The sequence below is a fragment of the Sus scrofa genome, chromosome 6 (assembly GCF_000003025.6).
Source record: "Sus scrofa isolate TJ Tabasco breed Duroc chromosome 6, Sscrofa11.1, whole genome shotgun sequence".
Taxonomy (NCBI): domain Eukaryota; kingdom Metazoa; phylum Chordata; class Mammalia; order Artiodactyla; family Suidae; genus Sus; species Sus scrofa.
In genome coordinates this window covers 132,214,702-132,241,252 of record NC_010448.4, presented here as the reverse complement: position 1 = coordinate 132,241,252, position 26,551 = coordinate 132,214,702, and the positions used below count along the sequence as shown (strand labels likewise).

The window sequence follows — 26,551 nt, the reverse complement described above, 5'->3', positions numbered from 1 at the left end:
ACATAGTGTCCCATAGTGTCTGTGAGGATGTCGGTTCCATCCCTGGCCTCGCTCAGTGGGTTAAAGACCCAGTGTTGCCATGAGCTGTGGTGTAGGTTGTAGATGCAGCCTGGATCCTGCACAGGCTATGTGTGGTTGTGGTATAGGCCAGCATCTGCAGCTCTGATTTGACCCCTAGCCTGGGAATTTCCATACGCCACAGGTGCAGCTGTAAAAAGAAAAGAAAAAAGTTAATATATATAGAGAACTCACCTAATTATTGTAGTATATTGTGTTATTTTCTTTGTTTTTGAGGATATTTTGGTCTATTGTCTCTGAATGTGAGGAAATATTGTGTAATCGGGTGATAGGGAGCATCTGTCCCCAACTCTGCCTCCGGAAGTTCCTATTACTTGTTCTAAATTGGCAATAGTATTTATACCACTTATATCAGAAAATGCTACGCACCATCAATTTTCCCAAGAGAGCTGATTGGTTACCATTTTGCAGCCTAGCCTGAACAATGATGCAGTTTTATGAGAGGAGTAGCCTTGGAACTGGGATGACTTGGGGGTTTTTTGTTTGTTTTTTGTTTGGGGTTCAATTAGTAGCTGTGACATCAGATGGTTTACTTATACTTTCTGAGCCTTAATTTATCACTCTCCTGCTTAATATCTATCAATATCTTCCCTTACTCTTGAGATAAAGTCCAAAGTATTTAGACACTTTTTCCCCCTTATCTTTGCCCAGAATTTTTTTTTACTCCTTGAATCCTGTTAAGTTCCTCCTGTCTAAGGGTCCTCAAATCTGGAGTGCCCTCCTTTCCCCTCTTCCGGCTAACTCCTACCCAAGATTTCGGTCTTAGTTTAAATGACCCTTTCTCAAGGTATACTTCCCTTAACAGCAATCCCCTGTACCTCCCATATAATAGGTTTGGACCCCTTATATAAACTCCCATAGAATCCTGTGCCATTCCTTTGGAGCACTTGTCAAAAGTGTTAACATTATTTTGCATGTAGTCTCTTGCCAAATATCAAAAGCCCCTTTAGCCTGAGTTTCTTATGCATCTTGTTATACTCTCATCTTTGGCCCTATGCCTGTGGATGTCCTCTTTGCTAACCTTACCACTTACATTTAATCTGTAGGATTTCTGTTTTAATAAAAGCTACCCTCTTTTCAAAATCACTCGTTCCATCTGATAGATGTTACAGTACAGTGATTAAGGAAGGGGGCTCTGAGACTAAGCTCTCTAGGTTTGAATCTTGACTCTACCACTCATGAACTGTGTGGCCTTACCAACCTCTTTCTAATTCCACTCCCTCATTTATGAAGTAAGGTTAATTACAAAAGTTACTTCCTAGGGATTGTTGTGAAAATGAAGTTAACCCCTGCAAAGTGCTCAGAACAGTGTTGACCACAAAGGCATCAGCATTTAACTGTTTGCTATTATTCCTCCTTGCCTTCACTCTGGTTGCAGTTTCCCCTAATGGCATCATTTCCCAGAAGGCCCACTTCTTTTTTTTTTTTTTTTTTTTTTTTTTGTCTTTTTGCCATTTCTTAGGCCGCTCCCGCAGCATATGGAGGTTCCCAGGCGAGGGGTCCAATCGGAGCTGTAGCCACCGGCCTACGCCAGAGCCACAGCAACATGGGATCCGAGCCGCGTCTGCGACCTACACCACAGCTCACGGCAACGCCAGATCGTTAACCCACTGAGCAAGGGCAGGGATCGAACCCGCAACCTCATAGTTCCTAGTTGGATTCGTTAACCACTAAGCCACGACGGGAACTCCCCAGAAGGCCCACTTCTGTGGTGACTGTCTTCTTCCCTTGCCTGGGACGATTCTAAACAGTCCCACAGCTTTAACTATCTCATCCATTGGAAGGACACCCAAATCCTTAGCTCTCATTTCTCCTCAAATTTATAATCTTACAGTTCTAGCTACTTCCTGTCATCTCCATCAGACTTTCTGATATAGCAAACACAATGTGCCATGCCTGAATTCATCAAACCCCATTAAACCATTTGTTCTTTTGACATATGTATTTCTGTTAATAGCATCCCAGTTTCTTCAGTGAAATTCCAGTTTTCTAATTCATCTACGTCTCTCCTGCTCCTTTACTGCAAATCTCAGCAGTTGCCAATTCCTATTGATTGTCTCTGAAATACCTCTTGCATCTTTTTCTTTCTTTTAATTCCCACTGCTCCCACCTAGGCTAGGTTCTCATTAATCTCTTTCTTGTCTGGACTGTAACAATAGCTACTATCAGTCTTCACAGCTTTAGTTAGACTCAGCTTAATATAACAAGAAGCGTTCTTATAGAATTAGACACATTCATAACACAGATTTCTCTCCATCCCTCCCTCCCTCTTTCTCTCAACTATGTCGTGGTCTGTAGTACGACATAGTTGTACTGCCAGTAAGAGTGGAGACCTTGACCAACCAGTTCACCTCTGGACCCTCAGTATCTAATAGTACAAGAAAAGAGACAATTTTCTATTAAGTTTAGTACTATTAATAAATATTATTATAACAATAGCATACTATATATTTATAGAGTATATTATTAAAAGACTGCTATTAGGAGTTTCCACTGTGGCTCAGTGGTAACGAACCCAACTAGTATCCAAGAGGATGCAAGTTTGATACCTGGCCTCACTCAGTGGGTTAAGGATCCAGCATTGCCATAAGCTGCAGTGTAGGTTGCAGACGTGGCTCGGATCCTGCGTTGCCATGGCTGTGGCTGAAGCTACAGCTCTGATTTGACCCCTAGCCTGCCTGGGAACTTCCATATCAGCGGGAGAGTCCCTAAAAAAAGAAAGAAGAAGTACTATTAGATGTTAAATATTTCTAAAAGTATTTCTTGGGTTGATTATTAAATCAATCCATTTTCTGTCCTTGTTCTGATAGTGCACACACTTCATCTAATTAAATTGGATTTCTGGTGAAGTCATGCTCCTTCTCAAACATCATCGGCCCTTCCCAATTGATTGTGTACTGCCTAATGTCCACATCCTGGAATATGAGGCTTCCATTAAGAGACCAGACTTAACTCCATGAAAGCGCCATTCCATTCAGAATATTCAAAGAGTTTTGCTGTTGCTGTTTTTTTTCTTTTCTTTTCGCGCTTTTCAGGGCCACATGCGGCATATAGAGGTTCCCAGGCTAGGGGTCCAATCGGAGCTACAGCTGCCAGCCTATGCTACAGCAACATCATATCTGAGCCGTGTCTGCAACCTACACCTCAGCTCACAGCAACACCAGATCCTTAACCCACTGAGTGAGGCCAGGGATCGATCCGGCAACCTCACTGTTCCTAGTCGGATTCGTTTCCCTTGCACCACAATGGCATATCCTGCTGTTGCTGTTTTAATTAGAGAAATGATAGTTGTGATTTCAAAAGCTTTCTCAGCCTAGATCATGTGGGACAGTAAATAGAATTGCTAATCTTTCTTTATCAATTACACTTGCTTCTAAAACAGAATGCTCAGTTAGTTGGGGGTTTTACTGTTATAGTCCAGGCGTGAGGACACTAGTCAGAGAAAAGAGATGTACATTTTTAAACGACAAAAATATTAAGGATAAGCAGTTTCCTCCAAACTTCTCAAAATCAAACTTATTTTTGGATTAAAAGACAGTATAAGATGATACTGGAATTTTCCTCTATTTTACTTAAATTCATTTCACTTCATCTTTTCTTTAGATGTGACGTCACTGGATGTACTTTTCCTCTAAAACTGGTTTCTTTTTTTCTTGAGCTTTTTTTATATTAAATTATTAACTCTTTTCTAGTATATGCATTTTTACTTTCTTCATTTGCATCTTGATGATTAAAATGCTGCTTTTATATTACTTGGAACTTAATTTTTCTTGAATCTTATAGAGTTTTACCCTATACCCTTTCTTGTTTGATTTTTAAAGTCCTGGCCTTTCATTTATTTTTAACACTGATACTGTTAACCACCCTTTCAAGGCGGGCTCCAACCAGGGCCTCCTGCCTGGCACTAATAGATGGAGAATGAGTTCAGAAGCGAGGGAAAGGGGTTCCCCTTGAGGTTCATCAGTAACAAATCCAACCAGTATCCATGAGGATGCAGGATCAATTCCTAGCCCTACTCAGTGGGTTAAGGATCTGAGAACCGGGCTCAGATCTGGTGTGGCTGTGGCTGTGGCATTGGCCGGCAGCTACAGCTCCACTTCGACCCCCTAGCCTGGGAACCTCCTTATGATTCCGGTGCGGCCCTGAAAAAAAAAAAAAAAGGCAAGGGAAAGCTTTAGCTTTATTTTTGATAAATAATGGAGAGGTGCAGCTTGCTGCTCTAAATCCATGCTCTTTCTGTAGGTAGGGCTGCCGTATAGGGTTCCGTCAGCAGGGAGGGGGCGGAGCTCCGCCCTGCCAGGGAGGTGGAGGTGGGAGGAGCTGTGCCGCTTAGCCTCCGGGTTGCAGTGCGGCTGCGCAGTATCCCTGCACACACCCGCGCAGCGGTCCTGAAGTGTTGTGGGTGCGTGTGCACACGGGAGCGGAAGTGCTCGGCTGGCCGGTCTGCTCTGGGATCTCCACTATGCAGTGTTAGGTGCAAAGCCCCCTCCAGAGGCCCTGCACAGGCAAGTGAACTGGACTGAACATGAAAGAAAAGGTCAGACTTTACCTTATCACCTAGATTCCATCTTGTTTTTCGCCAAGGACCCCAGTGGGCTTTTCCAGTGACAGTAACACCTCTGCCTAAGAGATGAGTTATTCAGACCTCCGACTTACTTAGTTTGATGCTGTTGTTTTGAACTTCGAAATTTTACCAGAGAAATTGACTTCAAAATTTGGAGGATTTACACTAAGAGGAACTCTCTTCAAAGAAGAAAGTTTTTATTCAACAACTGTAATAAAGGGAGTATTCAAAAGTGACTACTAGCAAGTCCCATTCTGAAAAACAAGGCGTTCTCAAACTTTAGCAAAAATAAATATTTTGTACATTTGACTACACTTAGTTAATGTTGCCCTCATTAGGTTTACTCAAAGTTAATATGCATGTTCTGTTTGTAAGACATATATAAGAATACATTTCTATTTCTGTAGCACCTTAATCACCACATACAGTGTTCATTGAATCTTTTGCCATCTGCCTGAACTCTCAGGAAAATATTGAAAAGTCCTTGAACTCTTCATTTTCATATACAAATGTCTATCAGAAAAAATAGAGGCCTGGTTATCAGTTCAAAAGCTATGCTCATTATCACAAATATTAATGGTTACTCAATTACTGTAGTCCTCTTAAGATAGTATAGTTTGATAGTCAATGTTAATTCATCCTACAAAAATGAGCTTTTTTATTACAGATAAAAATATCCCTCTCAGAAAATCAAATGTCCACCATTTCTGTGCTAATCACATGTCTATTAGTTAACCAGGAATTGAAGAAATTGGCAAGAAAAACCCTTAAGCTTTATAAGGATGAGATAGTTTGGATTCCTCCCATGATGCATCTCATACCTTGCTAAGTGTAGTGTCAGGGGATGAGAAAAAAAGTTGGGAGGCCCGTTAATAGCTGGAGTTTGTGGAAGCTTAGAGAAATAGACGATAGTTGCTGAGGAAAAAGATCCTATTACCAATTAAAATAAAAGTTTCTTCCATGTCCACCAATGGTAAGCAGGTGCTTGTTTTACTTTAGGAAATATATGTTTCTTTTGAAACTTGAACCATTGGCAACTGATACTAAAGTAAAACAGGTAAACTTTTCCTTATGCTTTTGGAGAATAATATTGACAAATGAAAAAGAAGCTGTGGTTCTCTCAGATCATTAAAGCAAACAAAAGCTTTTATGATCTGTGTATTTTAAATATCTATCCACTTCAAATCTGAGGGATATAATTACCTAAAGCAAAAGAAGAAAGCATATCCTTTGAGCCATTTGATTTTTTACATTAAAAATGTTTCTTGAAGTTACAATAATAGTAACTTTATAAACTCCTTATATTCTGGTACACTCATCAAAGAGGAAACCACACATTGTCCCTTCCCCTGGGGAAAGACTTGCTTTCTGATTTGCCCTCACGGTGCATTGACCAGAGGAACAGATGCTTAGCTTCTAAGGGTCAGAGTTTGGCCTTTTCCCTCCTATCACTAGAGCAGAAAGGGGTTCCAAAGCAGTGGTGGCAGCTTTCCAATGACTGGCCTGTATTTTTACATTTAAAGAAAGCAGGTGGTATCAATGGGCTGTCTAATGACTAACAAGATAAGAGTGCAATTGATCTTTTTATTAACTCGTTTCCCCAGGTGGGTGGCAGTCTGCTCCTCCCTTCTGGGTTCAGTTACATTATTCAGTTCCAGGAATCACAGGAATTATTTTAGACCCTTTAAATTTTTTTTTTTTTTTGTCTAAGCTGGTATTTAAAGCACAGGGTCACAAACACTGATATTCTGTGTTGTCTAAATTCTATCTTCCCTGAACCTCTAAACTGGAACATGTCTTTATAAATTTGAATCTGACGCAAAACAATGTTTAGCACACAAGTAAATCATCTTCAATCATATTGATATTCTTTGTTTTTTTTTGTTTGGTTTTTTTTTTTTTTTTTTTTTCTTCCTTCTACGGCTGCACCTGCAGCATATGGAAGTTCCCGGGCTAGGGGTTGAATCCAAACTGCAGCTGCTGGCCTAAACCACAGCCACAGCAATGTCGGATCCAAGCCGCATCTGCAACCTATGCCACAGCTTCTGACAAAGCCAGATTCTTTAACCCACTGATCGAGGCCAGGATTGGGACCCACATCCTCAACAGACACCCTGCTGGGTTCTTAACCCACCGAGCCACAAAGGGAACTCCTGATATTCTTTTTATGCTAAATTTGAACTGTGGATTTGTTTGTCTTCCTTATAGGTCACAGACCACTGACTCTAAACCTCACAACTAGTTCTGAAGAGTATGGAGCCTACATAGATTCATAAGGTAAATGATTCATTTCAAAATAAGACGTAGTAGATTTAATTATAGTATGGATTCTAGCATTGTGTTAATGTGCTGTCTTTTATCTGTGGTGTGTTGCTTAGTTATGATACTGGGTAATCTTTAGTAGAAGGTAGAATCATAATCCTGGGGAGTGCTGAGGGAAGAATACATCTGTGGGTTTCTTCCCCTCAGAGTCATGGTGTATGTTGTATGTTGCTTGAGGCTGGCTACCTACCTTAACTTCGTACAATAGTATCCTTATGATCTTAGAAGACCCCTACCCTGGAGTGCGCCAGGACATCACAGGTCATGTAGTCAAGTGGAGAGCAATTAGATCTGTCAGGTTTATCAGTGAAGCTTGCAATTATTAGGATGCAGTCCTTTTGTAGAAGTAGGAAGAGGTACAAAGCATTCCATTAAGGCTACATCTACTACAGGTGGTATCAGATGAGGATGTATGGGATGAAGGGAATTACAGAGGATGACCTCATATTCCTATTCCTCTGAGTCACAACCATCATTTGCTTTCCTGCTAGTTAAATAATAGTGTATTTCTAGAAGCCATCAGTTCTGTGTTACGGTAGACTCAAGCAGGATCTTTGATATCACCTATAACAAAATCACTACAAACTTAGGCTTTAGACCCAATCTAAATTCAAATTGTGGTTCTGTGGTTCTGTGGTTCTTAGACAAAAAAAGAAAAAAAAAAAACCACAATGTGGTCTTCAGTTTTCTCATCTATAATGTGGGCGAAACAATATGACTCACTCCCAAGAGTTGTGACATAGCACAAACAAATGAGATGATGTAAAGCACTTAAAATATTGCCTGACACCTAGTAAACACTAGATATACTGATTAACTAAAGCACTCTTATTCTACCTCCTCTATTTGTTTCAGTTTCTTAATTTTCCTTTAGTTCAGAAACTCAATGGTTATGGGAATTATTAAGGGAACCAAACTCCCAATTCCCTTTTAGCAGCCTCTCTCCTAAAGGAGATATATTATACCTTTCATGTAAATGCCGGGAAGGAGAATAATTGGCATCTCATTGCCCTTTGAATGGGTCCCTGGCCAGCCCTAGGTGATGTGACGTGAAAGTGACCTGACAGCCAGGTGCCTGCCAGCTCGGCGCACAGTGTAGAGGAGAATCAATTAGAAGGCTCGTCTCCATATCAGAAACATGCAAACATCATTTGGCATAGAGTCTCAGGACGCAGAATAAAAAGGAACCTACAAAACAAAAAGCCTTTCAAGGGATGGAGACACGTTCTTCCAGATCACAAACTGATGCTTATGATCACCATCAGAGCTTAATGAGCCTATATATGGCTAATGACTTCAACCCTCCGGTAGATTTGCCAATACTCCGTGTTTCCATTCACATCCATCCTTCTCCTCTAAGAAGCATAACCGTGGTGCTAGTTGGTCAGATCAAGTCATTGGATTTCTCCCTCCTCCATTAGCAAAAGCAATTTCTTAAACCTACCACATTCCTCTTTCCTTTCAGGACTGAAGGTAACAAAGAAAACACTAGTGCATCACTTTAGAACCCCAGAAAAACCTGAGTTCAACTCCAAAGTAGCCTTTTACTGTTTTCTGGCCTGGTTTTCTCATCTCCAAAGTGTAATTGATCACTGTCCTATTTCCAAAGATAACTTTAAATATAAAAATATGTGAAATTGAGCCTCTAACACATGTATGGATATGGTTTATTTTACTTTGTCTAGTTGTTACTAATGCTATCATTGATTATGGTTGTATTTTTATTTTAATAACCCAAATGCAGAAATTTATGGTATTATAAGGTTTAAATAAGTTATCTGCTGAGCCATTTAGAGACTTAATTTTAACAAGAAGATCTAAACTGAAGTTTGAATCTTTTTTAAATTAGTCACGCTGTTACAATACTTAGTCAACAGTGATACTTAGTGTTAAAATCATTTAAATGGCAAAGTTGAAACAATGATGCATCTGCTAAAAGAATAGGTATTTGTGGTAGGTTATTTATTGGAAGAGAAAATTTTTCATAAAAATAATAGACACTAGGTAGCATCCTTCTTAGTTGCCACAAGGATGCTACCCAACTCATGAATTGCCTAATAAAGCTAATTAGATCATCAGATTAAGGAATAAGTAAATAGTAAAATAATTTCCCATAATGATTCTTACTCAAATTTCAGTGAATTTCCTTCATTTTCCTATTTTCAAAATATACCTGATAAATATAGCATATCTTAATATAATCCTGAATAATATAACATCATTATAATATTGAAAATAAGACAAGTAATAGTTGGAAGGAATAATGTTAGCTATTAAGACAGTTGCCTCAGTGTAATACTTGAGAAATTTTAAATTGTTTTATGTTAAAATATTCTGGTATAATTTTTCTGGGGTCTCTATGCTATAAATAAACTTTGACTGCTGTGGTAATATAAGAAACATGAATGGATAATGTCTGTTCCCTGCAACCAGCATTTCAGGAAAGTATCATTGTTAAAAGTACATGGCTGGGATCCCGTTTTTGAGTTCTAGTCTCAACTCTGCAACTGAATGTTCTGAGTGAGCTTGATCACTCAGCATGTATCTGAGTAAAATTTTTGATATATAATTTGAAGAAATAAATAACAGAGCCTCAACAATGAATGGTGATTTTTAGGAAGAACTTTCAAGCAACAAAAATGTTTAGCAGATCTTAACATGCACCAAATCTTCATTCTGTTGTCAACCTTTCTTTACACCTATCTGCCCACTCTTGTCCCACTGATCCTATCATTTCAAGAATGAAAGGGTTGGTTTAAAATGGATCCTGTTCACATTCACTGGAAACTTTAAAATCACACACGCTCAAAAATAAGCTAAATATACTTTTTAGCCTAACCAACTGGATGTTTGGAGAACTTTTTAAAAAAATCATTTAACTAATTTTATTGGGGGTCTATAATATGTCCAAAACTGTTCCACAGCAAAGAAATATAAAAAGAGTATAAAATGCAGCCCCTGTTCTCTGCACATTATTTACAAAGGAAAAAAAAATCAACATATACAAAATAAATATTAGCATTTTAAAAAAATATATATGCATGTACCAATCTCAGTATTATAAATTATGAAATTTTGTAGGAATTCTGATGAAAGAGGTGAAATCCAAGATGGAGTTTTAATAATAAACAGAGCTTGGATATATAGTGCTTCTCTGGGTTAAATAACCAGTGGTCTTGTATTTATATTATCCAGGGTCAATGTAATAAGGTGCTTGACCACTAAAAACAAAGCAAAGGAGTAGTTGAAGAGACTGGTTAACTCACCATGAAAGCTGGGTTAACTGCCAACAAACAAGGCTTTTACTCTTCCACACCCAGTGAAAGTGCAAATAGACATACCAAGTTTAGTTGGAGTATGAGACTTTAGTGTCAGATTGCAATAGTGAAGATTCTAGGATGGATAGAAAGAATTCATCTCCCTCAGGGAGAACTACAGCTATTGTAGCTGACTTCAAGCATTTAACCTAAATGTAAGACGTGAGTATAAAGCTTACTGAGGAATCCCAGAGTTTCTGAAGTTCATCAGCTGCTTTTTTGGGGTTTCTAATGAGCCCCAATGTGAAGTAATGGAGAAAGAGAAAGCTAGTATTATTGACCTTGACAAAGAAAGATTTGAGCATGTAGAAGATGAGTCCATTTCATATGTAGTTCTATAAATCAACCATTTGCCATCTAAGCAAAAACTGAGATCATTCTCATATTAATAATCTAAAACCTGACTCATGCAAAGAAAACGAGATTTAAATATTGTTCTTGAAACTCTAATGTACATTCTGTTAGAAAAGTAAACTGCGAGTATGCTGATGACAGTGATAATCATAGCTGCCATTTATTGAATTTGTTGTATGTCTATCTACTCTATGCTTTAATTTATATACATTTCATTTAATCTTTACAAAATTTATATTAGGAAAATGTACTGTCCCCAGTTTAAAGTCAAAGAGCTAAGTTTCAGAATTTTAATTTGATCAGATTTAACAAGTAGCAAGTGGCAGAGCCAGGATTTGAACCTATATCTTTCTGAGGCCAAAGGCCACCCTCTTTCCATTAAGTACACCACCTTTCAGACAGTGCTGCCTCACTGTCTAATGATGCTTTTCTCATTATACTCAGGTATACCAGGAAGATAACTGAGTTGACAGTTTTATCGCATGTATGTACATTAACATCAACCAATACTTATTATTTAGTCCCATGAAGTCAATGAGTGTTTTGCAAGCAGATGGGCTACAGATTCAGAAAAATCAATGAATATTTGACTAAGCAAGTGAATTATGAAGAGTAAAAGCATTATATGTGCTTTTTCTTGGAAGTAAAGGAAAAGCTAGAGCGTTAATAAAATAGACCCAATGCTAATGACGTAAAGCCCCTCCCCCAAAGCAGAAATCAATCTGACTCTCAGGTTGATTTTACTCAGAGTTTAATTTCGACATTGAAAATAGAGAATTTTGTCATTGCTATTACTTTCAGATTCAAGGTCAGTTTACTTCCTTATCTCTCCTAATTTATAATTCACTTTCATATAAGACTCGCTTTGCCTTGTTTTCGCATTCTTCATGTCCTTATATACTCTCTAACAGACTATTCTCACTATCTGGAAGATTTCCATGGATCTTACCTTTTCTTCTCTGTGTCTATCAAATCTTCACTGCTTTCAGCTTCCAGGATTTGTAGTTCTGATTTTGCTGAAAGTTTTCCCAATTAATTAGATATAAAACACATTTCTGTGGAAATCATCTTTCCTCTGTAGCCAAAGGCATTACCAGTGGTAAAATGTATTCATTTGTGTATAATAATAGTAATTTCAACTGTTAGACTATACTTTTCATTGATCTGTTTTTTTGGTCTGGTTAGAATAAAAATGTCATCATAGAAAATTTATAAATATTAAAACCTACAAGGAAGAAAAAAAAAAACCATTGTCTATGCCAACACCCAGAGAAAAGTATTGTTAACATTTTATTATGTTCCTTTCTATTCTTTTTTTTAAAAAAGAACCGTATATAGTTGTGTTCTAATTTAAATTCTCCCTGCCTTACTATATTTTTATCCTACTTTGTTTTTCCTAAAAACTCCTAAAAGACTTTCTAAGATTTGGATTCACCCAATTGCCTGGATTCATAGGAGTCAAGTAGTTAGTAGAAAGACTAAGAGGTCTGGTGAAGCATTGATTCACAGAGATCTGGAAGTATCCCTATTTGTGGGCTTGTTTGCAAAGCTTTAACTCCTGGGAAATTGTTCTCTTTGCCTACATCTTGTGTTAGTTTCTGTCACTTAAAACCACTCTTTCACTTCACAGAAGCTAGAAAAATGTCAAAATTAGATTATATAAGACACGGCATTATAAAATAATACATCTGTCTTCTTAACTTCTAAATTAAATTATAAATATAAAAAAATATTTGTGATCATATAATGTTGTAAATGCCCTCTGTGGATTTTCAAAAGGCCCATCTTAACTGTATGGGATGAGTTCCCATTGTGGCGCAGCAGAAACTAATCCGACTAGTATCCATGAGGATGTGGGTTTGATCCGTGGCTTGCTCAGTGGTTAAGGATCCAGCACTGCCATGAGCTGTGGTATAGGTCAGCAGCTATAGCTCTTGATTCAGTCACTAGCATGGGAACTTCCATATGCTGCACCTATGGGCCCTAAAAAGCAAAAATAAATAAATAAATAAATAAATAAATATTAACTATATGGGAAAGTGAAATTTTCTTGTTCAGCTTGCCTTTTTTAGATATCAACCCTTTTTATCCCCACAGCTTATTTTATGGAGACCTTGTCAGTTTTTATCTGGTAAACATACAATGTGTGAAACCTTAACTTCCTCCATGTGACTTACTTGCAATTTTGGGGCCCAGTGTTTATCATTTTGCCTATTAGGAAGGGCTTTGCTCTTACATAGTTGTTATGCATCTCATTTTTTTCACCTATTAAGAATAATCTTTGCAGGAGTTCCCACTGTGGTGCAGTGGGTTAAGAATCCCACTGCACCTATGCCCCACACCTATGGCTGTGGCTTGAATTCAATCCCTGACCTGGGAACTTATGTATGCTGTGGGTGCTGCCATTAAAAAGAAAAGAAAATCTTCAATTATTCTACCCAGGTTTGTCCAGTTTGATTTTGTTTGCTAACCAAACTTTTAAAGACACTAACCCACCTTCCCCCCAAGAAAACATTAAAATGTGATCTCACAGGAGAATAACTTCAGAGTCTTACTGAATACCCTTCTCACAATTTCCCTGATACAAAGTATATCCCCAGCACTGAACAGATAGCATACCATCATTAGCTATTTGTAAATGAATCAATAATATCTTTCAAGACAGCAAAACCTAACCCCCAAGCAAACAGGACTACTCACTTATTAGAGTAGTCACTACCCACTTATTAGGGCTAAAGGTTTTCATAGCTTGGATGAGATGCAAAAACCTTTCCTTCCACAAAAATATGTTTTGTTAAATGCTATCTCTGAACCTCTTGCCCATGAGAATAACATCTCTTATACTTTTTTTTTTCCCACATCACTTAAAAGAAACTATCCAAGTTAAACCCTGCGTCTAGATCTATTGGAAAACTCCTAAGTATATTCATGCGTCTGTAGTGCATATTTTACAAAGATAAAGGAGCTGAAGTATCAACACCATTGAGGATGAGCATGAGAACTGAACAGCTGTGAGCATTGAGGTTCCCCAGGCAGTGGGGGTTCAAGAGGACAATTGCGAGGTGTCAGGACAATCAAGACACTGCAATATTTTAAACTGCAGACACACTGCATCCGGGCAGATACTGCCAGCAAGAGGTCTGTGTTTTATTGAAGTCTAAACTAATCTCCCTTGTTTTTTGCTACTGAATGGTTCATTTGCTTTTGGAGCCTCAAGGGATAAGGGGGAGGGAAACAAATTAAGTCAGAACTGCAAAGACTTGTTAAAACTACACAAGGTGTGTCTAGCTCTCTTATTGTTATATGATATGTTGGGCAAAAAAAAAAAAAAAAAAAAAAAAAAGCTGTAGGAATTCCACCCTGACTTCATAACAGCTCACAGCTGATTAAGTCAACCTTTGAAACATGCAAGGAAAACACGGAGAAGACCAAATTTAATATGCAGTAGCATAAACTAATCATTGTTTCATTTTCTGGAAATTGTGTTGGCGCCAGGATGAGAAGTAGATGAAAAAACTCCAAGAAAAACAAAGACATCGCTCTCTAAATTAGTAAATTTACTGATTAATGAAGAGCCAGACTTTGCTGTTAAGTACTTGATGCGAAGTGATTATGAACATGTTCCCCCATAAAGGCTGCCACTTAAGAGTTCCAAGAAAGGACTCATGTATGTGCCTAGAGAAAGAAAGAAATAGAAGCATTTATGACTTCTGCACCACCCAATGTACACGAAAACACACCTTCATCTAATCCCTGACTATAAAACTTTATTTATGTAGTTGTAAAGTGGGAAATCTCCAACATAAAATGCTAGATCTAATAAATATATAATAGTTTAGTGCACCAGTGACTGTAGCAGGCGTGCTTATTTTTGCTTTTTCTGGCAGCCAGTGATTTGGAATCAGAGGGAATCCATATCTCTAAAGCCAAAGAATATCTCCCCGTCATTTGTGGCATCATTAGCAATGTCGTGATATCCCTTAAGGACAAAACATGTAAATGTTCTCCTGTCACAGTTGTGTCAAGGAGAAAACCAAAATGAACTTGCAAAGTCATGCACCAGCTCAATTTTGGCAGGAAAAAAAAAAAATCTTCCTTTGAAGGAAACGAAATCAATCCCCAGTTCAAATTAAATTTGGACTTTTCTGTGAAGCTCCAATACACAGCTCCAATAATAGTCAGTACTTACAGACTTAAGGTGCAGACAAATAATGTTTCATTTAAAAGAAATTGAATGAGGATTACTGACAGAGAAAGTTTTGATGCTATTTTGTCATTAGTTAAATTTAAATCATGCTATTATTGGCTCAGTCGTGAACATCTCAATCCTCACTCTCCTTTTTTCTTTTTGTTTTTTTTCAAGTCACTAGGTGCCCCTTGCCTGGTTGGACTTGTGTCTTCATCTTATTAAAACCTTGTCATGCAAATGTATCATAAGTGTAGCCTAAAGATTTCTCATGCAAAATTTAGCTTAAATTCTACTGGCATGAAACACTTTGTTATGCACAAACCTTCTGTTTGGTTTGCTGACATTCTTCTTAGTCGGCTCTCATGGTGATTCATTATCTTGTGATATAGATTTCCAAGTATCATCTTTGTATTGATTTTTATATCTTTAATAACCACTCCACAGAAGATGGCTCCACTGGTGTCATTGATCGCATCAAAAATTCAAGGCTTACAGAAATACTAGAGGGCTAATTGGTAGCAGAACATTTCAGACTTAATCTTAATGCAGTCTTAATCTTCTGCATTAAACCTACCTGAAGGTATCCTCTCGGAGTCTATGAAGGAAAGTTTAATGCTTCGTTGAAAAGCACCTGCCGAAAGCAAGCAAGAACATTGCAATAAATGGACTACAAACTCAAAAATGTCATTTAAACATTCAGAAATTAAGAACAATCCTTTCATGTTGGGCCTCCATCCCTGGGTGCTCCTTGTTTCCCTTTCTATCACCTCTGGTCTCATCAAGCCAAGTTTGCATATATATTTTAGAACCAAAAACGGGGGGGGGAGCCCTCATAATTCTAAAGCATATACCACTCTGGTATATGGTATATGATAATTTCCAATTTAACAATAGAAGGAATTCCTCTGCAGAAACTCAGAGTGAACATCCTTTTTGTATAAATAACTTTAAACAACAAATTTAGGACTGCTGGTATAGGGCCAGCAAGTCTGAAGATCCAATATTTGACCAGGTATATATCATACTGTAACTTTCTTCCTTCCAGCACCCCATTCATAGGTAATCATGGGTAATTCATGGGTAATCAGAAACCTTGCCAAAAGGGAGAATCAGGCACTTTCTGCAAAGCTTAAGAGTGACTTGATTAAAGGTGAACTTAGACTTATTGTTTTCTTTCCCCCAATTTTTTATGAACCTACTCTGTGCCAGTCACTGTATCAAAGCACAGTGTACCTCACTTTCAGAAGCCTACGTGTAGGAGGTGGAAAGCAGACTGGGGCACATTTGATAACTAACTAGAAGGCAGGATGTACAAGGATGTGGGCTTTGGTACTGGCCAAACCCAAATTCTATTCTACCTTCAACCTTGTGCTGTGTGACATTTGATAGATTGCTGCCTCCCTGAAAAGTAGTGGCAGTTAAATTTTTTTCCTCGTAAGAACACAATGTGGTGATATGTTCAATGCCAAGTATAGAGCATATCATCCATGTACTCCAAAGGTGTGTTATCTATTATTAGAAGATGATAAAGGAGGAACTCATCTGTTGTTTTCTTTTGTTCCCCTCCTTGTAGGAGTTGAAAAAGTCATTTAAGAGAAAGTGGAAAAGGGAAGGCAATTTTCTAAAATTTGTATGTACCCTGGCTTTTTGGCAAATTTCTGAACAAAAAGCTAAACATATATGATATTCGGCATTATAGATATAGCATCAAACACTAAAGGGTATTTGGAATTTTTAAGACACTTAGAATGAAGACTTTAGAAAGACTGCAAAGACAAAGGGGTGAATCGAGGATTAAGGCCATAGTCAGATATTGTAAAGGTCATGGTGAGTTTTTGATACTTAGCATTTAGGTGCTTAAATCTTCAGATTCAAATAATTTTTAAATTACCAGAAATTATAGTTGAAAATTTTCTCATCCTAAAAATGAGATGTAGGAGTTCCTGTTATGGCTCAGCATTAACGAACCCTACTAGTATCCATGAGGATTTGGGTTCAATCCCTGGCCTTGCTTAGTGGGTTAAGGATCTGGTGTTGCCATGAGTTGTGGTGTAGGTCATAGATGCAGCTTGGATCTGAAGTTGCTGTGGCTGTGGTGTAAGCCAGCAGCTACAGCTCCCATTTGACCCCTAGCCTGGGAACTTCCATATGCCACAGGTGCAGCCCTCAAACACCAAAAAAAAAAAAAAAAAGAAAAGACGTCATAATCTCATAAAAAAGAAAGCAATAAATATTAAGGGTCTATGCAATTAATTTAAGTATCAATGCACTGTTGGAATTTATTGCTGGCTTTATCTTCAAAGTCTTACGTTTTTTAATACATGCGAATTTAAAATAACTTACCTAGGAGTTCCCATCATGGCACAGCGGCAATGAATCCAACTAGGAACCATGAGGTTGAGGGTTGGATCCCTGGCCTCACTCAGTGGGTTGGCAATCCAGCATTGCCATGAGCTGTGGGTGTAGGTTGCAGACGTGGCTCAGATCTGGTGTTGCTGTGGCAGTGGCGTAGGCCAGCAGTTACAACTCCAATTAGACCCCTGGCCTGGGAACCTCCATATGCTGAGGGTGCCGCCCTAAAAAGACAAAAATAAATAAGCAAATAAATAGAAAATAACTTACCTAGAATATGATATGTAAAGAAATGGCAAATGCTTGTATTATGTAAATTATTTTTCCAATCAAGTCATTATTCTTGTTACATAGTTGCTTTACAGAATTTAGTCATGTATCTGGGCCATAATTACCCATTTATGAATGAAATTTAGTTTGTACTTTTATTGCATCATCTTTTCTAAACAGGTTATGTCTTTCAACTAGGAAAGCAAAGAATTTTCAAGCAGTTTCATCACAGATGTTTTTATTTCATTGCTGTTATCTGTCTTTTGAGTTGCCCTCCAACTAAAGAGTTTCTGATTTTACAGTTTCTCAAAAAATCCACCATCCTACATCCTAGCCTCTATTTTATGCCCTTTATTTTCTTTCTCCTTTGTTTTCTTTCTCCCCTTTCCTTCTTTGCTATCTTTGGCCTTTTTTTTTTTTTTTCCCAAAGTTTCTAGTGCTTTTTCTCCACTTAGTTTCCCTGTCTTTTCTCCCTTACTCCCTTCCTCTTTTCCTCATTATGTTATTACCTAAAATGAAACACAATGCACAGAATTGTAAGTCTGATTCAAATTTTATTTACCCTTTGGATATTTTAAATAGCAACCCAAGGAGTCCCCCACTATAGTGCTAAATTCATTTTCCATCTGTTAGAAGAAAGGATTATGACATGAAAGGGGACAAAAATTCTACCAAATTCAGATGCCACAAAATGCAGTAAGGATAGTTTTGCAAGTGCTGAGAAAAAATTTTTTTCTTAACCTTTACCTTTTTTTCTCTTGCCATCTAACAGAAACTGCTAAAAGACTTTGTAGATCTCAATATAGAAAAAATACTCTTGTCCAATAGTAAGCTAGTATGGAACATGAGCATTAATTCTATTTTCTATTTTTTAAAATGTTAAAATGATACTAAAAAATATGGATCTGTACTCTCAATACACTAAAGAAAAGTTAGATATTCAGTACTAACCAGCTATTTCTGGAAATATTTTTCCTTTTTTTAAAGGCAGTATTATATATTTTTTACCACTGTCAGGGGATTAAGTTTTTATTTATTAATGTATTTGATAACTGACTAATAATCAAAGGGTTGAAATATAGTAAAATGCCACTAATAAAATGTATTTTAAAGAATTTTCCTTAAAATTTTTCTTCAGTAATAATAAAAACTACCAAAAATTTACAAAAGTGAGAGTTAACAGAGATTTCCAACCAAATAAATATTTTTGAGTAATGGGTTCATATGTAAAATGGGCCAGAGATGAATGTTTTGACATTTTCGAAGTGTTACTTTTTCAGGGCTTTCACCTTCTGATCACAGCTCACTCAGCACCTGTTATACTCCTCCCATCATTCCACAGCAGGAGCCACCTCTGAAATCATTGGTCCCATTCTTGAGAGGAAATCACACATGCCTTTCAATTTGCCACTACAGAAGTTATGTAACTTCAGATTATAAACTGAATGCCCGATGGATAAAACTGGCATCTTAACTTTCAGTGAAATAATGATAACAACCATGCTTTAAGCAGTTGTGATGATTTTCTTTGATCTTGAATTCTTACAAAGACCCATATGGGAAATATTACCTTTATTTTACAGGTGAGAAAACTGATAATCAGATAAGTGAATCAATGTTGCCCAAATGCACTAAATCAATAATTATTCTACATAGATTTTCTGTTCTGTTTAACAAATAATAACCTCCTTCAAAATAGCAGTTTGCAAATGGTTAGTAGTTTTTTTTCATTTGGTTTTAGTTATTGTACTAAGAACATTTTGCCTGAGATCTAGCCTCAAAACGTGTTTGTAAGTGTACAAAACAATACGTTGAATTACAGGCCCAGTGTTGCCCAGTAGATCGCTAGAACATCCTCATCTGCATAAATGAAACTTAGAAAAGATAGTTCGTGCATTTAATAATGTCTTCCCTCATGGATTGATTATGCCTCTGGAGATTGAAAGAGTCACCCCTTTTACTTTATATATGAGAAGCAATATGGTCAGAAACAGGACTAGAAATGTTTATCTCCTGACTCCTCTCAAGTTGTCTCTGTATGCCAGTTCTTCTAACAAGGCAAAAGACATGTCAAGCCTCAAGCTATAAGAAACATGTCCATGACTTGAGTCTTCCCTGCAAAATTGCTGGAGTTCTTTCAACACTTCAGGACCATCTATCTTGTATGTCTCAGTCAGGTGTACGTTTCATATCTAGTTCAAAAGGAAACAGTAGTACTTATGCAGATGTATGACAGCATATGGTCAGGATTTAGATGAGTGAATACTTGCACCTGGAAATCCAATATCAGCACAAGCAGACCCCTCCTGCTCGCCCAGGGCGGCATCCACCTAACCGGACAGGGAGAGAGCTGCCAGATCAAACGCAATCCAGATGTCTCCTCCTCTTCCCCATACAACCTTCCATTGTTTTCTTTGTCCTTTGGCAATATTTCTGAGTTTTTAAAAGAATAAAGGAGCCCAGAAAATGGAATAAAATATGTTCTTTAAGCAGAACAAACATATCACCCATTGAGCAGTTAAAGCTTTTTTTGAAAAACTAGTTTGTTTGAGCCTTTCAAAAGATTTGGTTTTCATTATCTTTTTCAAAAACAAATCAGATTTTTATAGGAATCCTTGGCCAGAGGTTTAGAAGAAAGGTGTCCCTCTTAGCTTAACTTTTCAGAGTGGTGAAGGCAATTTTTGAGAAATTACCATCTCAGATGTCAGATTGTCAATAATGTCCCAGCCACCTGCAATGATTCTGACTTTTATGTAGTGCTGTCAGTTTATTGCATTTTGCAGTGAAAGCCGGTGTATTGGTTAGAGTAGCTCACTAGTAAAGGATTTTATTTTATCTTTCCAAAACACTTTTTTGGGGGGACTTGTTATGTAACCTCTTTGTACTTTAATATCTATATGTATACTTCTGAGAGATAAAAAGATAAAATGTTGTAAATGTGTTGAGAGCTTCTGATCATGCTGAGGCACTAATTAATCATTAAAAATCTCCCATATAAAGATAGCTTTATAAAACAGGCCAAAACCAGATTAGGGGAGGGATTGGCCCAAGAATGACATAAAGCTTGAAACTGGTCAGTAAAGATGAATTCCTCAAAGCAGAAATGAGTAGCTGATAGCCCTACCAAAAAAAAAAAAAAAAAAAAAAAAAAAAAAAAAAGGAACAGAAAGCAGGAAGGGAGAAAGAAAAAAGGGAGCAAGGAAGGAGGGAGGGAGGAAAAGGAGAGAAGAAAGGAAGGAAGGAAAGAGGGAAGGAAAGAGACAATTAGTCAGTGATTGCCCTTCACAGTGCCTTGACAAAATACCCACTTAAAAGCAAACTTAAAGTAATAATAGCTGGCAGATTCTGGTGATTAATTTTTTTCTTACGTGATCTATAATGTGGCATTTGATTTAAAGTTATCAGGTAGTCTGTCTAATTCTTACTCATTTATTCTGTTATGAGAAATAAGACTTGCTCATATTAGCATCCTGCACCTGTGCGATTAACTGTTTAAGTATTTGACTTTTAGGACTTCCTGGTTAGTCCAGGTCTAAGAAAGCTATCTGTATTGTTTAAAAAAAAAAGAAAAAAGAAAAACTGGCCATTGTATTTATTTTCCAGAAAATCGTTTATCAGTGGGAGGGTAAAGAAAATTAACTTGGAAAAATAAAAACTTGTATAAAACTTTGTCTAAAAATCATAAATAATCATTGTCTTCAAATGTGAATGTAGCGGGGGGGGGAAGTTGGTGTCAGACAGATATGGTTGAATTTGACCCCTTTCTTTACTATATTCTCAGCCTCTCTGAGACTCTATTTCCTCTTTGGTTAAGTGGATGCAGTAATTTTTGTGACATTTACATCAAGCAAGAGAAAGTAGACAAGTGTTTGATACTTGGTCATCTTTTGTTAAGTGTCATTTCTCCTTACTAAGTTGTTTTTTTCTTTAAAATATGTCTGCTGTTTGTTGGAAATGATGTTTCCCCAAACTAAGAATTTTTGTTACAAAGCTGTCCCAGAGACACCCCTGGAAACCCAAACCTGCAGCTGTTGTCAGATTTCAAAGTGAAGTGGTCTAGCCTCCTTCTGCCTCTGGCTGAACTCTTAAAGGTGTTGGAAACAATTGAGTCTTGTTATTATTTGTCATGGGTTCTCTTTGTGTGAGATAGTTACTAAATTAGTCAGTAAAATATATAGAGAGTAAATGAACCAGAAATGCAATAATCCTCTGTCTGATCAGCCCTGAACTACTTACTTCATGAGATAGTGCTGAGGCTGTATCAGATTGATGTGTGTGAAAACAGTTTAAATTCTTTGCAGGAAAGTATCTTGAGTGTCATTATTTATATAGGAATGAAAATAATATCACCACTGTTCTTTTTAAAGAAAATCGTATGGAAGCCAACTTTACACCTGTAACTCAGATTTGTACGGATAACATGGGAGAGGGGGAAAAAAAATGTTTCTTTTCTTCTTTCCTTCTCTGTTCCTTTTTTTTTTTTTTTCTCAAAATGTAAGCAAACCAAAGTAAACCCTATTAGTGCTCCTATATCCAAAAGAAAAGACTCTTGCACACAATCTTGTAGTACACCTGATGAGGAAACCTCGAAACAATTGATATTTAAAGTGTTATCATCTTTAAGGTGGAAGCTCCCGTCAGGTGTACAAATTTACAACAGTTGCATTTTTTTCCTTCTCTTTCTTTTCTGCAAAAATGTAATGTAAACCCCAAAGAATCCTGCCAGCTAGCTTAGTTTTTCTCTATTCAGTGCCTTCCTCTTCACCTTCCTACCTCACCTCATTACCCAGCCCCAATCTGTACACAAGCTCCATCCTCCCCAACCCCCATCTCTAGTGGTGTGAAAATAGAAAAGCATCTGAGTATCTGGGCAGCCTATCAGTTTGCTGAGGCTCATTTTAGCTAATCCAGACATCCCGCACAGCAGGGGGAAAACTGCTGTATCTAGTGAAACAAGAGCATGAATAATTAAAACTCTGTTATTAATGAACTTCCAGTCGTTATGTAAATGAAACTGATTTCAAGTCTAATTTGTCAGCCTGAATTCTTTTTCTATTCTCCCTTTGTCTAGGACAAGAACTCATCATAATGGACTTGATAATAAAACACTAGTAGACATGCTGTGTGCAGTGCCCATCTGAGTTAGAGCTTTGAGCGTAGTTAATTGATACAGTTACTCCAGAACAAGTCTATAAGGCATTTTGTATGGCTCTAAGTTTTAAAAGCCACTCTTTCCCCCTTTGACAGGGCTGCCTATTCTTCACACATACCTCATTATCATTTACCTTTACATAAGGGGTGGCATATAATTACTGCCTAGTAAATAGTTTCTTTTGCAATATCCACGATGTTCAAAGACAGCGGAGTTCAAAAAGGTCCAGGGAAGGGAAGTCTGTAGTCTTCTGAGAATGACAAATAGCCACTGGGAAAGAAAAGAAAAGAAAAAAGAATGCTTGACAAAGCGTAAGACCACTAAGTACCAGTCGCCTACTGCTCCACCATCAAGTGTCACTCATGCTATTGGTGGCATTGTCCAAGTGATACCCTGATGTCCATGGTCACATATTCAGCTACATTGTTTAGATCCACTGAATTGTTTGTGAAGTCCTTCACTATTAAGGTGACAGCTTCAAATATTACAATCTGATTTCCTGGAGTTACAAATATTTTACACAACATAAAACAATAATTCTTTCAATAGGAAGCTCTTCAGCAATGTACTGAGTTGAGATCTTTAAATGTGAATTTTGAAAACGCCTATATTATTTTTAGGGAAATGCATAAATTAGATAACTAATATTTAGGATATTTGGCACATAATTTTATTTCTGTAAGGCAATTTATACATAACAGAAATTAAAATTTTATACCTGTAAAATTAAGATAATTAATCCTGCTCCATGTCATTTTTTTTTTTTTTTTGGTCTTTTTAGGGCCATACCCATAGCACATGGAGTTTCCCAGACTAGGGGTCGAATTAGAGCTACAGCTGCTGTCCTATACCACAGCTCATGGCAATGCCAGATCCTTAACTCACTGAGCGAAGCCAGAAATTGAACCTTTGTCCTCATGGATGCTAGTCAGATTCGTTTCCTCTGAGCCACGATGAGAACTCTAATCTTGCTCTGTGTCTTGAGGGAAAAAAAGTTGTCCATTTGGAAAACTCCTAAATCTTTTAAGCTACAGATGCTAATAACATGATTCTTGCTAATCTATTATATTTTTTAATTGAATCATTGTTCACAGTAAACTAAAAAAGTCTTTGCATGGTTGCCCTGAATGTGAGTGCAGTTCTTAGGGAGTCCTGGATGTCTCTATCACACCTTGTATATTGAAATTAGAGAAGTATTGTAGACAATATGTAGTTCTGCTGTCTGTTATTGTTCTGTAACATTATTTTGCTTATAATACCAAAGAATAAACAGTATCCTAATCACTTTTGTCCAAAAAAGCAAAATGGACATCTCAGCATCTGCATAAATATAATTAATATTTCAGAGATCAGTCATTATAGACTGCTAACACACAGTTTTAGTCACCTAAAATGCACCAGACACTGGACTAAGCAATGGAAATGAAAGTTTGAAAAGGGAACAGTCATTTTCAAAAAGGAGGAAAAAGATCAATTAACTAATATTTATGGCTTGACATCGAAAGGTACTACATATATGTGTGTGTGTATATATATATACACACACACATATGCATGAATGTATAGTGCATAAACATATGTAAAGTTTCAGAGAAGCATTCCAAAGTAATCTGCAGGAAGCCCAGGGACACGATGCTTCAGAGAATACCATCTTCTCTACTTTGTCTAATGGCAAAATATAACCCAACCCAAGCCACTGTCATTGCTGTCAAGGGCAGAGGTTATTACCTAATTTGTTTTCTCCTGAATGCACTAGGTGGCAATCCATGCCTCAATTTCCCAGGCAGCAAAAGGCATACTGTTTTTCTAAAACATGTCTGATTTTCACAATGTCACAGTAAAAGTTGAGGGTGTAGGTTGAATAAACTCAGTTCCCTACAATTTCACAGGAATGGGACTGGATCCATGGTCTCACAGCAGGGCCAGCACAATTTGATATTTGAGTCCCCCAGCTTGACCTTGCTTGGGGGACTCTGTTGCACATATCAGTCAGGCTTGCCTTGAAGAAGTTTCATCCCCATGTGTCTTTGCCACACTTTGTTAAAAAACTAAGCTGCTCACTCTCCAATTTGATAAACCTGAAATTCCTCAAACCAATCTAAACTTAACAGTTACTTACATTAAAAGACAAAAGTAACCCAGCAATAGGTGCAAGCTGTGAGAATGACATATAACATATGATATCATACACACATACCTTATCTTCCTACTTTCCATTGATAATATGGCTCATGGGGCTAGCAACTCTGTTCATTCTAATTTTTATTCAACTTCAGAAGAAGTCATAAAAATACACAATCTGAAATTAAAGTCAATTAAATTACATTGCTTCTTTGAAAAGTTAAAAGGAAAACACACATAAGTAATAGAAATCAATTATTGTATATTCCCAGACCTGTTCTTATAAGCTGGAGAGGTAATCAATCACTCTAGAGACTTCTACAAGGTAATTACTGTTTATTCTTTAATGATAGTACCGTCTTCCTCTTCTTCCTTCATACCAGCCCCCTGCAGCTGCCACCTTGCAGAAAGCAAATAAGATGCAGTTAAAAAAAAAAAAGACTGGAAGAAAGTTGTTGGTGTTCTGCATAATGTGGATAATAAGACTTCCGAACTTCATCCCTTTCTGTGACCTGAGTCTACAATACTTTATGGCCCATGCTATATATACACATCGTAACTGCTTTTCCATAATAAATGCAGCCATGGCTTTGAGAGGGGGCACTGCTACATAGGGAGAACGAATGGGAAATATCTTTCTTGTGAATATTTAGTCATTTAAAAGGACGAAGTTTGAAAATGATAAGCAGCTGAGAAAGAACATAGGCCAATTAAGAATTTTAAAACAATTAGCATTGGACTAAGTCTCTTTCTCCTTTTTAGCAAGAAGGGGAGAAAAATAAAGAGTAAAAATAAATGCTGCTGCTATTATCGAAAGCCAAAAGCACTAACCAAGAGATTTCACAGGGCTTCAGTCAGAGCTGGGCTAATGAATATAAGTTACCTTAGCCGGTTTTAGCTGACTTTGAAATTAAAGTTCCAAACCCTGCATGCAGGGAGAGCTGGACTTGAGCAAAATGGACTTAATAAACTCCATTGTGTGCTCAGATCCCTAGTGAGATTTCCTGCCCATCCATGACCAATCGGTATTATTTTTTCAGTGACTGGTACTTTTGTGAGCAAGATTGGGGTTTCTGGGAGTGATTAGCACTTTTCACCATTGATTGACAGGTTCAAACAGAAATGACACAATAGGAGGAGTCATTAGGTATTCAAATGTAAGGTTAGTGTTTGCAGGCTTTGCAATTGATTTTAATAAAAAGGAACTATATGTGTAAGAAAAGGAATTAACGTTTAAAATGTTAATTTATCAAATATAAATTAATCTTTCCAACTTCAAATTTTTTCAGAACTGAAATCAATCAAAAACAATAAGAGAATGGAACAGCAATGTTTTAGGCATCTTTTCTAGAAATTCTCAAGTTGGTCACAGATATATTTACCTCTTTGCTTTAGATATTTATGACCTAAGATTTAAAGTCTTAAGAGAAATCTTCAGTAGTAGATGTTTAGATTTCATTTTCTCATAGATTAAAAATCTTGAAGAAAAAAAAGATAAATGTTTTTCTAAGAAAAGAAATATGATGAAGCTCTCTATTATATCCATAGAAGATTCCTTAGGGAAATAATTATAGTGAATGATTCTAGAATGGGCCAATAATTGATAATTGGCCACAAATAATTAGGGTAGAATATCTTTACTGGTATAAATTATGCTAATAGTCCATCTTTGTCCCTAGGTGCTGATGTTGGTTTCTTAAAAGTAATTTTGTTTTTGTTTTAAATTCATACCATACTTGAAAATTTAATCTTGTTTGGCATCAAAATTTTAATTAAACAAGCCTAATCAAAAAAGAAAAATAAGATACATGCCATCATTTGACAGGATATTT

The 26,551-nt window shown here is 37.1% G+C and overlaps 1 protein-coding gene across 3 annotated transcripts in view; it reads left to right on the top strand.

Annotated features, from left to right (window-relative positions):
• The window catches only part of ADGRL2 (adhesion G protein-coupled receptor L2), a 639,025-nt gene that overhangs the window by 124,854 nt on the left and 487,620 nt on the right, over window positions 1–26,551 (top strand). For all 3 annotated transcript variants that reach the window (XM_021096376.1, XM_021096387.1, XM_021096375.1), the window contains one exon: window positions 6,851–6,919. The gene's annotated coding sequence lies outside the window, so the exon portion shown is untranslated. The remainder of the gene's footprint in view (window positions 1–6,850; window positions 6,920–26,551) is intronic.